The following is a 13142-nucleotide window of genomic DNA, read 5'->3' as shown; positions in this document are numbered from 1 at the left end:
CGGAGCCCCCTCCCCGCGGCTGGTGCAGTGCCCGGGACACGCGTTTTCCCGCAGAGGCGGCCGCGTCGCCGCACCGGCTCCCCCTCCCCTCCCACCCGCGACCTGCTGGCTCCTGGCGCCTCGGGGAGGAGGAGGCCCCGACCCCTGGCCGTGCACGCTGGCCGGCCACCTCCTCCTCCGCTCCGAATCGGCGTTACCCGGCACCTGGCCTGTCGCGACACTGATTGAAATCCAAGCCGGCTGGGTCCCTGAACCGGCTGAAGGGGGCGGGGGAGGGGAGTCGGGGCGATTTGGTTCTCAGAAAGGAACTCGAGTCCGAGACCGCATCGGCGCTGGGGACTGGCCCCAGGGCAAGGATGGAGAGGGAGTCCCTCCCCCCAGGGCTTCCCTGCCATCTGCCACTCGAGTCCCTCTCCCTGCGGTCCTGGGAGCTTTGGGTGCTGGGCGACACTGGGGAGTCCTGGGAACTGGAGTTTCTTAAGCTTCTCCCTCTTGGGATTAACTGGCAAATAGAGGGACACACTGGTCGGAGACACCCCTCAGGATGGGGGTCACAGAACCAGACAGACCCCCACACACACCTCTCCCCTTCACTCCCCCCCCCCAGCTTAAGCTGGGGGCATTTAAGCCTTTCTCTCCCCTTTAGCCCTTGTAGTTGTTAAACCTGCCACTTCCTTCTGGCCCTACATCCCGGATGGACTTTGCTGTACTCAATCACCTCTTACACTCAGCCTTAAAGAGACTGGGTGGGCTTCAGAACATTTACAAACCCCCTAAACTGCGGGCGGAGTGTTAGTGTTTGTGCAGGTTGTGGCCCCCCAACCTTCCCCATGGGAGTCTGGGCCCCTTAAAACCTCTGCTGCAGCAGGGCCTCATGGAGTTGTTTGCACCTAGTATGCATTTGCCGAGCCTGTGGCCAGAGTGGACCTCGGCTCTAGGCAGCAGAAGTTATCAGAGGCACTTGGACGGAGTTGGACAGCTTTATTTGGTAGTTGTTGAAAATGATCCTGGTTCTGCGCATAACTCGGTAGAAAGCGCCTCCCCACCAACCCTGGCCGGCCGGGGAGTTCCCTCTAGGGAGACGCCTCTGGGGGAAGCTCTTCCCTGGCTTCCCCGGGTCTCCAGTGTGCACTGAGCCTGCTGCAGAGCCCTGGACAGCCGCGGGGAAGCTACTGAGAGCTACTGAGGCCTTGGTGATAAGTCTTTCTCTCTTTTTTCTCCTCTTCCTTTTTCTCCTGCATGGCCTCCCTCTCTGCCAGCACTGGAAAGTCCTGTTTGATCAGGTATGTGAGCAGTTAAATCCCCCCCTTCCTTGTCGTCCTCCTCACGTCGGTCTCCCTGCCTGCGTGGGCTTCCCTGAGCTCTGCGCTCCTGAGATGGTGACGTGGGGAGGGGGTGTGGCTTCGTGAGTCTCTGGGGCTGAACCACACCGCTTTTCCTCTGAACCACACTGCTCTCCTCTAATCCGGAGGAGGGGACAGTACGCTGCCCTGAGACATTCCTTGCCCTCTGCCTCCTAACCTCGCCTGCACCAGGTTTATACTGTGAGGAAACGGAATTAATTGAATGCCAGTCAATTCTCTAAAGGCCACAGGATTGCAGGAGGGAACTAGGGAATTGGGAGAAGGACTTGGGTCCTTTTCCATTTATACCAGCACCAGAAGTCCACAGCCACCACTGAGGTCTAACCTCCTGCATCCTTCTGTGCTTTTTCATAGGCTGCTGCTTCTTCTTTAATTCTGCGTTAGGAATTGGAGAGTGCTTGGGAATGGCAGGAGGAAAATGACACGTGATGCCGGTAGTGCTGGCTTTTGAATTTGGAGTGAGACATTTATTTGCCTTTTCAAAAGGAAGAGTCTCTTTTCTTACCTGTGTACTCATGCTGGGTGCTGCTGTGTCTTCCAGGAGTCCCCTGCTTTCTCCCTCCCTGCCTGCCCCATGGCCCCAAGGAGAGGAGGCTGGGGATATCCAAGAGCCAGGGGTGAGGAGGAGTCAAGACTTGAAGAGATCAGTCAGGCTGGGCCAGAGGGAGTGTGTGTGGTTGGAGTGGAAGATAAAGCTGAGAAAGTGGCTTGGATCCAACTTTATTCTGCTGGAGACAGGGGAAGCCTTTCGGAGTTTTTTTAGCAGATTTGTTTCATGATCCAAGCAATGCTTTGGAAAGGTTCCTCTGTAATAGTGGGATAGAAGTGAGATGGATTGCAGGGATGAGAGAGACTAGCCAGGAGTCTGCTGAGTGAATGGAGAGGGAGGGGCAGGAGTGGGCTAACTGTGGGGTCTTAGCCATGATCCGGCCCCAGACCAGGCATTAGCTGTATGTTCTTTATGGTGCTGACTTGACGGGTAACTATAGAAAGGAGCTGACTTGATGGGTGGTAGAGCTCCGGGTGGAATCGCATGCACAGCTTTGAAGAGTCTCAGTCCAGAAGGAAATGGAGAAGGGGGTTGAGGGAGTTGGCAAAAGTGACAGCTTTGGTTTCAGATTACTTTGAAGAGCTCGCTAAATTCAAGGCCAAGAATTCAGTCCTTAAGAGTGGTACTGAAAGCACAAAACTCAAAAGCACAAAGCTCAAAAGACATGGCAGCTTTGAGATGAGGATTCGTCCACATTAACCACTGAGACTTAGCTGTGATTTGGAAACTGTGCACCTGTCCTGATGAGCGCAGTGTCTCTCAGCTCCCAAGTGCCACCCACTCTCCCTCTGGCTCCTAAGAGCACAGTGGCTGCTGGCCTGTCGCCCTGAGGCAGAAGGGAGCTTGCGGTGCTGCCACCGTCACTACCACCACCATCACCACCAACACCAAGCTGCCAGCCCTTCACACCTCCTGCCACATTTAGAATCAGAGCCTAGAACACAAAGTGAATTTTTTCATTTCCTCCCCCTACTCTGTCTGGGTCTGCCTTTCTTGTTTGATTAATTTCCTTTGCCAGTCCCTGTGTATATGTTTACTTTTTTTAAGTGAGTCATTTAGGTGAATGGGGAAAACATCTAGTATGGCGATTTTGGAATTTGAGGGGGCAAAAGGAAGATGTTCCTCAACTCCCATTGCCATTCAGTTGAAACCCACTCATAGCTGACCCTTCAGTGGGTTTTCGTAGGCTGTAAACCACTCAGGAGGAGATTACCCTCTTTCTCCCATGAAGCAGCTGGTGGATTCAAGCCACCTGCCTTTGGATTGACAGTGTAATTCCGTACTTCACTAACTAGGCCCTCAGAGCTCCTAAAATTATCAAAAGAGGTCTACAAAATACACCTTCTCAAACTGGAGGGTCCCTGAGAGCATCCTCCTTCTGAGAAACCTTCCGAGAAGGATACATTTTTTGCTGTATTATAAAAGACCAAAACTTACCCTGGGCACATAACTTTTCTCACCGTAAGTCTTGCCATCTCCATGCAGCATTAGAAGCTCATTTCTAACTGCTATCATCCTGTTGATGCTTTGTGTTTAAAGAGAGTGTTATTCATGAGCAGGTCTTTGATCTCTGGTCTGATGTCCAGTTCCTCTACAATTGTTTCTTATTCTGTAGAGTCAAAGACAGACTAGCACTCCGATATGACTAGATTAAGAAGTTGGATGAAGCTTCATCAATGGACACACTTCAGAAGGACGCCAAATGTTTAGAAAGCTGAAATGAGGTGTTTAAGTTAGGGTTTCTCTAAAGAAGACAGCGAGGAACAAAAGGGTGTATACACATGAGAAAAAGAGATTTGTTTCAAGGAAATGACTCATGTACTTAAAGAAGCTGGCAAGTCCAAAGTCCATGGGCTAGAAGTCAGACTAGAGGCTTCCCCTGGCTCACATGGCCACAGGGTCTGACAAGCCCAACATTAACAGATGAGGTGGCTGCTGGTCCAAGGCTGATGAATCCTTGGTCAGCAGGCAATATGGCAAGCTACTTGTTCAAGTCAAGAGAGCTTGGTCAGATGATGACGAGCCAGAGGCAGGATCCTTGGCATTTTAATGGTTTTCCTAAATATTTTTACAGATTTTTAAAAATTGTTGTTGTTGTTAGCTATCAGGTTGAGCACAGCTCGTAGTAACCCTATGAACAAAAGACCTGAAGTCTTTCTGTAACTATTGATATTTTATCAAAGTTCATAGAGTTTCCAGAGGCATGTTGTTTAGGAAGTGGATGCCACTCCTGCTTCTAAAACTGTCTTAAATTGGGAGCTCCACCAAACACTGTCCACTATGGGTAACCGTTACGGCATTTGACACCCCAATGGCTTACCATAAATATTAATCTTCATAATTTTTGATGCACCTAAACCCTCAGACTCAGCCTGCTGGACTTCTGGGACTGTGGGCATTACCTGCAGTGAATGGGTTGAGGTGAAAATCTCCCACCTCCACACCTCTCCAAAACTATATTTGTTCCCATTCCCAAGAAAGGTGATCCAACAGAGTGCAAAAATTATTGGACAATGTCATTAATATCACATGCAAGCAAGATTCTGCTGAAAATTATGTAAAAAAGACCAGAACTGCACATTAATAGAGAACTGCCAGATGTGCAGGCTGGGTTTGGAAGAGGCCATGGTACTAAGGATATTATAGCTAATATTAGATGGATCTTGGCTGAAAGCAGAGTACCAGAGGAATGTGTTTTTCACTGACTATACAAAGGCATTTGACTGTGTGGATCACAACAAACTGTGGCTGACTCTGAGAAGAATGGAAATCCCAGAACACTTGAGCATGCTTATGCGAAAACCTATACTTGGATCAGGAGGCAGTCGTCAGAACTGAGCAAGGGAACACTGCATGGTCCAACACTCTTGGTAACTGCAGCTAGGCAGTCAAAAGACAAATTGTATTGGGAAAGTCTGTCAGGGACCTCTCCAGAGTACTGAAGAGCAACGATGTCAGTCTGGAGACTAAGGTGCACCTGATCTAAGCCATAGTCTTTGCAATTACTTGCTATGCATCAGGAAACTGGACAATGACTAAGGATGATAGAAGGAGAATTGATGCCTATGAGCTGTGGTATGGGAGAAGAGTATTGAATGGACTGCTAGGATAATAGGTTCAGCCTAGAAAGGGTGAAACTAGGAAGCTCTTTGGAGGCTAGGATTTTGAGGCTTCATCTAACATACTTTGGGCATGTTATAAGAAGGGACAAGTCTTTGGAGAGGGACATCATGCTTGGAAAGGTGGAGGGACAGTGCAAGAGAGGAAAACCCTCAATGAGATGGATTGATTCAGTGACTGCAGTAATGGGGGGTAGGTTTGTCAGAGACAATAAGGTTGGCTCAGGATAGAGAAGGTTTCAGGGCTATTATACATAGGATCGCTATGAGTTGCAAGTAACTCAGTGGCACATAACAATATTTTATGCAAATATTTCCCCAAAACATTTGCTCTCCTCCTGGTCTGTAGAGTAATATTAAGGAAATCATAACTTAGGTTTCTATAGTTGGCTCTCTTGGGGCTTTTCCTTTGTGATTCCTTCTGTTGTTTCAGACCTGAGACAATTTTCATTGTGAACCTCTCTTTTTCTTCTTGGAGCTCTGGTGGCTTAGTGGAAAGAAACTACAGTGCAATCCTAAAGGCATGTGGTTCAAATCCATCAGCTCAACTGCTCCATGGGAGAAAGATGGGCAGTCTTCTCTTGTGCAATTAACAGCCTCTAAAAACCCACTGGAGGGTTAGCTGTGGGTCAGTTCTGACTCAGTGGTAGACAGCAACAACATTTTTCTAGTATTAAAAAAATACAACTTTCTTTTTATATTATTAAAAAAAATCTAACTGTTTACTTTATCTGCATTTTATTCTTATCCATTTATTTATTAAGAAACCCTTTAATGTTTTGAGAAATGTTATCATTTTGGTAAATGTTTATGTACAGTCAAGATTTTTTTTTTTTACTTTTGATCTGCCCTATTGATATTTATGATTTTACACAAGCTATAATCACTTTAAGGAGTCCTGGTGGCATAACAGTTGAGCATTTGGCTATAGCTGTAAGGTTGGAAGTTCAAACCCATCCAGTGGCTCCAAGGGTGACCGCCTTGTGTATAAGATTAGAGCCTAGAAACCCTCATCGGGCAGTTCTGTTCTGTTGACACAGGTTCACAATGAGTTAAAATGAAATCAATGGCCTCTAACAACAGAAATGTACGCTTTACTCATTGCCATCAAGACCGACACCTAGCTGCCCCGCCGCTGTATCTGGCAGTCTGTAAATCACACCAGAGGACAGAGCCCACCTTCCCTTGGAGTTGCTGGTGGATTTGAAGCCCCTGAGCGGTGCAGCCTCTGGCTTAGCAGCACGACTCCTTTCCCGTTAGTGCACCCTTTAGTTCCTTTATATTTATTCTGCAGGTTTCCTCCAAGCTCCTCTTTGATAAATTCCTCTTTGATAATGATGCTTTGATAATTTCACTCTGAGTCCCTTCCTGCACCCGGGGGTCTCCCCCAAACCTAAGCTCTCAAGAATCCAAGGTCAAATAGGAAGTAGATAAAAGGCTTCCTGGGTTGGAAAAACACTTTCCATATTCATCCATAAAAATGCCTCCAAGATTTTCAAATGTTTAATAAGCAAAGGCTTTGGAACAGTGATTTAAGTCAACAACATCCAATAACTATAGGAGCCCAACCTTGAAAGAAGGAAAAGGAAGAATTGACAGAAAGTTCATTGTCATTGTGCTGACCCCAGGAAACATACATTTCTTAGATATCCAAAAAAGACCTCAGCCCTGCTAATTTACCAGAAAGGAAACAGGCAAACCTGAACTATTGCACTGAAACTGAAAACATGTGCCACGAATTGGGTACAGTGCAGCTTGGCTGCGCAGCTGTGTGTAAAAGTCTGGATTAGACATCAGATCTTACTGACTTTGTGATTGAGGGCAGGTTACATAGCTCTCTGAGCCTTAATACCCCAGTCTGTAATGGGACAAGAAGCTTTTACTGTGTGGGAATTAAATATAAGCGGAAATTCATTTTACAGTGTCTTAATATCCAGGGAGATTTCAACAGATATCTCTTAACGTGGAATCAGAATTGCAGGAAGGAAACACAGGGACTACTTCTGTGATCCAGGAGTCAAGGAAGGTGGGAGTCGTGCTAAACCAGCTTTTTCCCAGCCCAGGATCCAGGAAGGACCACTGAGCCTAGAAGTGTCACCCTCCCCCAGTCTGGGAGCCTTCGCCTGGCCTGACCCTGAAGCCTACCTCATTTGCAGTCCTCCTGCACACTGGCTTAAGAGGGTTCTGGGAGCTGAAAAGATGTTCAGATGGGAGTGCTGAATGAATTAATGGAGAAACAGAGAAAACATCTGCCCCAGAGGCTGTGGCATTGGCCACGGCCCCCCGGAACACATGATTAACCAGCAGAGGGGCTTAACTGGAGCTTTTGCATGGGCTCCGAACGCCCCCCAACCCCTTATCAAGTGGCCTCCAGGGCCACTGAGGCTATGAACATACTCCCATACTCCCACCACAAAGCTAGCCTGCCTGTCCTGGCCGGTGCCCCTGCCCCACTGACCCCATCAGTCATGCTGGAGTTAACTCTTATTCCTGATCACACACACACACACACACACACACACACACACACACACACACACAAAGAAGGATGATTGAGCAGTCAGGCTGAGATGCTAAAGGTTGTATACTGCTGGCCTGCCTGTCTCCTTGCACAGAAAAGGCACGGAAGACTTGAGAGAATGGCGGGTTGAACCCCATCCCTGGGTGCCTTCCGCAGGAGCAAACCCTGATGGTGCAGCCACCCCCACACACACACCACACCCCACACCCCCGCTAGTTCTGCTACTGGCTCAAGGGCCACCAAGTATTAGAATGTCAATGGTTTCAGGTTTTCCTTTCTGTTCATTTTGCAAATGAAGAGACTGAGGCCACGGATCAGTGACCTTCTGAGGCCACTTGATGCCTTTATGTCAGAGCTGAGGCTAGAATCCAGCTCGCTCTTGACCAGCATTCCTGCCACCAGTTACTGACTTCCATTTGCTCATTGGGCGTCCTGGAAGGGCCAAGCCTGGTGGAGCCCTTCAGTAGAGACAACACAGACCCTGTAATCAGCAGTGGTGGCTCAGACCCCAGGTCTCCTCTTACTGACTCTGTGACAAAAGACAAGCCAGTTCATCTTGGTAAGCTTCAACCTTCGCCTCTGTAAACTTGAATGGTAACTTCTCCACCAGGCTGTTGGGAAGACTAGTGAGATAATGTGTGTGTAGTAGAAGACACAGGATCCGGTACCTGATATTTGTATTGTTATCAAATTGTGTGCCATTGAGTTGGAACTGACTCATAGCTGACCCTCCAGCAGGTTTTCAGAGGCAATAAATTACACAGGAGGAGATTGTTCATCCTTCTCCCATAGAACAGCTAGTGGATTTGAACCACATACATGCTTTTTGGATTGCAGCGCAGCTTCTTATTAGTAGGCTTCCAGAGCTCCCTCATGTTATCCTGTTATTGGAATGAAAAGAAATTTAAAAAAATTTTAAAAAGAAATAAAAAGTGTTTTGTCGACTGGCATTGATAGATTGAGATCTTAGCTCAAAGTTCAAGTCCCCAGGTCCCCAATTTGGTTGTCCCTTCTACCTCGATAAGATAGGAAATTTTTATAATTTTACTCTTAGTCCCTTCTTGAACTTGATAAGCTGCCTGCTTGAGGGCAGGAGCTGAAAAACCACATTTCTTCATGAGCTCTCCAGAGAGAAAAGAGAGAAGGTTTTGGACAAAGGCTGCCTAGAGGAGAGTTGATTCCCAAGCATCCCTCCTCTGCTCACCTGTCTTGTCCAACTGTGCTGGGGAGTGGAGCTGAGGACGAAGCATCTTGACCAGCATGTGGGCAGCAGCAGCCTCCTCTCTGCTCAGGGTCCTGTTGTGTCAGTTCCTGCTGGACCATTAATGGCTAAAGTGAGACTGAGTCCAGAGCATTGCCTATGTTTCAGGAATGACCCCATTCAGACCATGAGTTATAAACAGCTAGAGGTCGAAGTAGCCTCCATCTCCTCCCCTCCCTGGCCTGAGATGCCAGCACTGCTTTGAGGGACTGAACCTTGAGTGTGTACTACCTGCATCTTTGTTTTGCTTTCTCAGAAGCCCCGTGAGTTGAGCGACGTGCTTCCTTCTTTACAGAGGAGGAAACAGGCTTTCAGGACACAGAGGAGATGAAGAACTTCTGTATTTATGCCTGAGTGATTTGGGTGACTTCTGAAACAGGGCTTTCCCCTGGTTCCTAAATCGTCTAGCCTCAGCGCTGTTGGCCGGAGGCTCATGAGAAGTGAATATACAGGTTAACCACAACCACGTAGATGTTCAAGTGGAGCTATGCTCCACAGAGTTTTTGATGACTAATTTTTTTAGTCATTTGGCCCAGTGGGTAAAGAGTTTCACTGCCAACCCAAAGACAGACTGTTCAAATCCAGCTGCTTCTGGGAAGGAAGATGAGCAGTCTTTTCCTGTATGATTCAAAGCCTCTGAAAACCTCCCAGAAGGTAGGGAGGAGTCAGTTCTGACTCAATGGCAGTGAGTTTAATTGAATTTTTTGGAAGTAGATCACCTGGCATTTCTTTCAGCTCACCTGTGGGTGGATTTGAACTTCCATCGTCTTGGTAAACATTTGAGTGCTTTAACCATTTGCACTCCAATGAGCCAGCCTTTATCTTGCCCACCCTGCTGCACTTCCCAGCCTGCCCCCACAGACCACTGAGCTTTCCTCTTCAGGACACTGGATGGAGAAGCAGTGGGAGAGCTGAAGGGCAAGAAATGGCACCGATGTGAGACTCTCAGCCTTTCTCACACTTAGCCCCCTCTGCCTGCTGCTCCCCTGAGGCTCCGGGGCTGCATGGCTGTGACTCGGCTGCAGTCCCTGGTGGCTGTGCCGGCTGGGCCCCAATGAGTCAGCACAGCCATTACAGCTGCTCCTGAGAGCCCATGGGACCTGCTTCTGAGTCACAGCCCCCTCCCGCCCCCTCAGAGTCTGTGGCAATGGCAAAGGCAGGGGTCGCTCCTGGAGTCTTATTTATGCCTGGAAGGGACAGAAGCCTTGTCTTCTGGGCTGGCTCTCCCAGGGTGGGAAGAGGTAGCCCCTACCCCTTACTGTCCACCTAGCTCCAGCCTTCTGCAATCCTGGGGCCTCTCCCCCTCACTGCCCAGATGTGACTTTCTGAAAGTGCTCAGTAGTGGCTCAGCTGGGATACAGATTGGACAACAAGGGGCCTCAAAAATGATTTCTCTCTAATGAGGGAAAGGTGTTCTTGCTCCCTCATCACCCTTTGCATTCAGATTTTTGGGTTCAGCTATCTGACTTATAGGGAGGCTGCGCAGGCCTTTGGCGTGGGCACTTGGGAGAAGCCCATATGAGAGGGATGAGCTGTCTGCCCCAGTGGTGTCAGCTGATAGGACAGAAATAATCCATTGGGAATCCTAGAACCACTGAGCTGCGCCAGCTGGCAAAGCTGACCTTCCCATCCCAGGAGAACAGCCCCCCCCCCCACTCCCGCTCAGTGCCACATGTGGGGAGATGGGGAAGCCCAAGGCCAGGAGCCCTGGATTTCAGGAACTCTCTTTCCCAGGAAGGCACAAGACCTTTGAAGCTCTATTCCAGCCCTCGCTTGGAGCAGGCCTAGTGGTGCCCAGTTTACTTCCTTTTCACTGCACAAGCTGCTTCCCTGTGTGTACCTCACTTGCCTTATGTTAAATGTGCTGGAGCTCTGGTGGTCTAGAGGCAAGAAGCTGTGCCACAATCTCAAAGGCACATGGTTCAAGGCCACGAGCTGCTCCGAGGAGAAGGATGGGCATTCTCCTCCCATATGATGAACTCCCTCTGAAAACCTACTGCAGGGTCGGCTGTGGATCAGTTCCAACTCGATGGTACACACCATAGTGACCTCATGGGACAGAATCGAACTGCCCCAGGGGCTTCTCTTGGCTGGAATCTTCATGAGACCAGATCTCCAGGCCTCCCTCCCACAGGGCTCTATTCAGTTAACCTGTAAGCACTTAACTGTTGCACTACTGGTGCTCCCTTGGTGTGAAAATAAAACTAACAGCATACATGTGTACGAAAGTGAGCATTTTAAAGAGGTGGGGGAGAGCCCTGGAAAGGGCATGAATTAACATCCTTATTTGCAAGGAAGAAGAACTGGAAGAAAAAGGCCTGCTTCCATGACTTCGCCTCCTGAACTCGGCAGCTGCGGGCCTGGACCTAATTTACGGGTCTGTAAATATCCATGAATGGGCCCAAGGCCCCTGGGAGGCTCAGGCTGTCGGCTGGGGACAGCTCTGCTGAGCCATAAACTCCTGGACAGCCTCGTTAATTCTGCTCTGCACAGAAGCCATGGTAACGATGCAGGGAGCCCACAGATGAACTTCCCACCCCCAAAGCGGACTGCTGTGTGCCCCTCAATGCCTACCCCTGCACGATGAGGACTCTGATCATTTCCCGGGACTCAGCCTGCCTTGGTGGTCAGGGTGAAGACGGTGAGGATGGTGTTAGGGAACCCACCCTCCATCACGGCTAGATACCCTCTCAGCCAGAAGAGTCCTCACCAGGTGGAAGTTGGTTCATTGGCCCCAGGTGCAGATATGGGAGTTCTTGAAAGTTCCCATGCCCCACATTGAGGTCCTGGGCTCTCAGGACAGAGAGAGAAGGATCTGGTTGGGAGAAGAGAACCAGAGAAGAAAATTCAAGTAGTGGGTACAAGGACCAATACCTAATCGTCCTAGGAATGCAGTCTGTGCAAACCACACATACATAATAGATATAAAATAAATATCTGTCTAAATATCTTCTTCCTTTCCTGCGCCTCCAGGCTCCAGGCTGAGTTTGGAAGCCCTCGCTGGGCTTGCTGGCCTGGAGCGGAGGGAAGTGGCGCTGCTGTCCTGGGTGCTGAGCAGGCAAATCCCAGCTCCAGCCGGGTTTGTTCCCTGATCTCACTCAGACTCAGCGGCCCCATTAGGTCTATCACTGATTCCTCAGCCTCCCCCACTTACCCCCAGGCCAGGTGTCCTCAGTCAACCCTCTAGCTGGGGCCTGGATTCCAGAGAGGTAGAAGACTAGTTTTTCTGGCAAATTCCAGGTAAAATGTCAGCTGCCCTGAGGGCATGTGGCTGCTGACAAGATGGAAGTGCAAGTCTGGTTCAGGAACACCCACAGACTTCAGAAAAGGGGAAACGGGCTCTGCTCTGCTCTACTCTAGACTCTGTGTGTTCCCCAAAGGGTATTCCATGGAGTGTAATTAACCCCAGAGCAAGTGCTATTAGTCTCTTTTAACAGATGAAGAAACTGAAGTAAGTATGCAGGGGAAATGGCTTGGTGGAGACAAGAGTGAGTGGAACAGGGGGCCCCATTTGGCTTGCTAAGGACAGAGACCACTTCCTAACAACCACGTCCAGCCCCCTCTTGTGGAAAAATGCAGAGCTCAAAGTTTTGGATTTACTGTGTTGAACCAAATCAAGGTTTCTCCACACCGGGTTTTACAAAGCTCATAATATGTTTTCATGCTTCCTTGGCCTTCCGAGAGGATTTTCCAAACTTAGGGTACCATTGTTGTTCTTATGTACCATCGAGTCAGAACCGGCTCATTGCTGACCTTCCAGTGGGTTTTCGGAGGTTGTAAGTAAGTCACATTGGAAGGAAGTTGCCTATCCCTCTCCTGCAGAGCAGCTGGTGGATTTGAACCTCCTGCCTTTGGGTTGACCGTGCAACCCCTTACTACTTGGCCACCAGATCTCTATCCTTCTTTCTTGCACCATCTTTTTTGTCTCTTGTTCCACAAAACACATCTTGGGAAGCACCTGAACAGGCCAGAGAGAAACAAGGGAGCCCAAGACCTGAGCCAGCCAAGCCCAGTGGAAGAAGCCAGGATTCGTCTCATCTCATTCACTGACTCAATCTGACTTTGAGCGCTTTTGCTCTTTGTGCCTCTACTTCCCATTTACAAAATGAGCATGATGCCTGGCCTGTAATTAATGGGTAATCTGAATGGGAAGCTTAGACTGGGACCTCTCAGACTCCTTTCAGTTACATCTTAGTATTGGTGCAGGCTTTGGGCCCCTCTGCCAGGGTAAGAATCCATCCTCACCAATTACCAGTCATTCACACTTGGGTAGCTCATTTTTCAGGGCCTCAGTTGTCTGACCTGTAAAGTGGACCTCATCAGAAAT

The 13142-nt window shown here is 49.1% G+C and overlaps 1 protein-coding gene across 1 annotated transcript in view; it reads left to right on the top strand.

Moving 5' to 3' along the window:
• The first annotated feature begins 1265 nt into the window (after nucleotides 1-1265).
• Nucleotides 1266-13142, top strand: part of RHBDL3 (rhomboid, veinlet-like 3 (Drosophila)) — a 59885-nt gene continuing 48008 nt past the window's right edge. The window contains exon 1 of the mRNA XM_006890926.1: nucleotides 1266-1283. The gene's annotated coding sequence lies outside the window, so the exon portion shown is untranslated. The remainder of the gene's footprint in view (nucleotides 1284-13142) is intronic.

This window comes from Elephantulus edwardii, unplaced genomic scaffold, assembly GCF_000299155.1.
Source record: "Elephantulus edwardii isolate Elephantulus edwardi_28Jun2011 unplaced genomic scaffold, EleEdw1.0 scaffold00094, whole genome shotgun sequence".
Lineage (NCBI taxonomy): Eukaryota > Metazoa > Chordata > Mammalia > Macroscelidea > Macroscelididae > Elephantulus > Elephantulus edwardii.
Note: the sequence above shows the minus strand (reverse complement) of the source record. Positions and strands in the feature narration are given on the sequence as shown.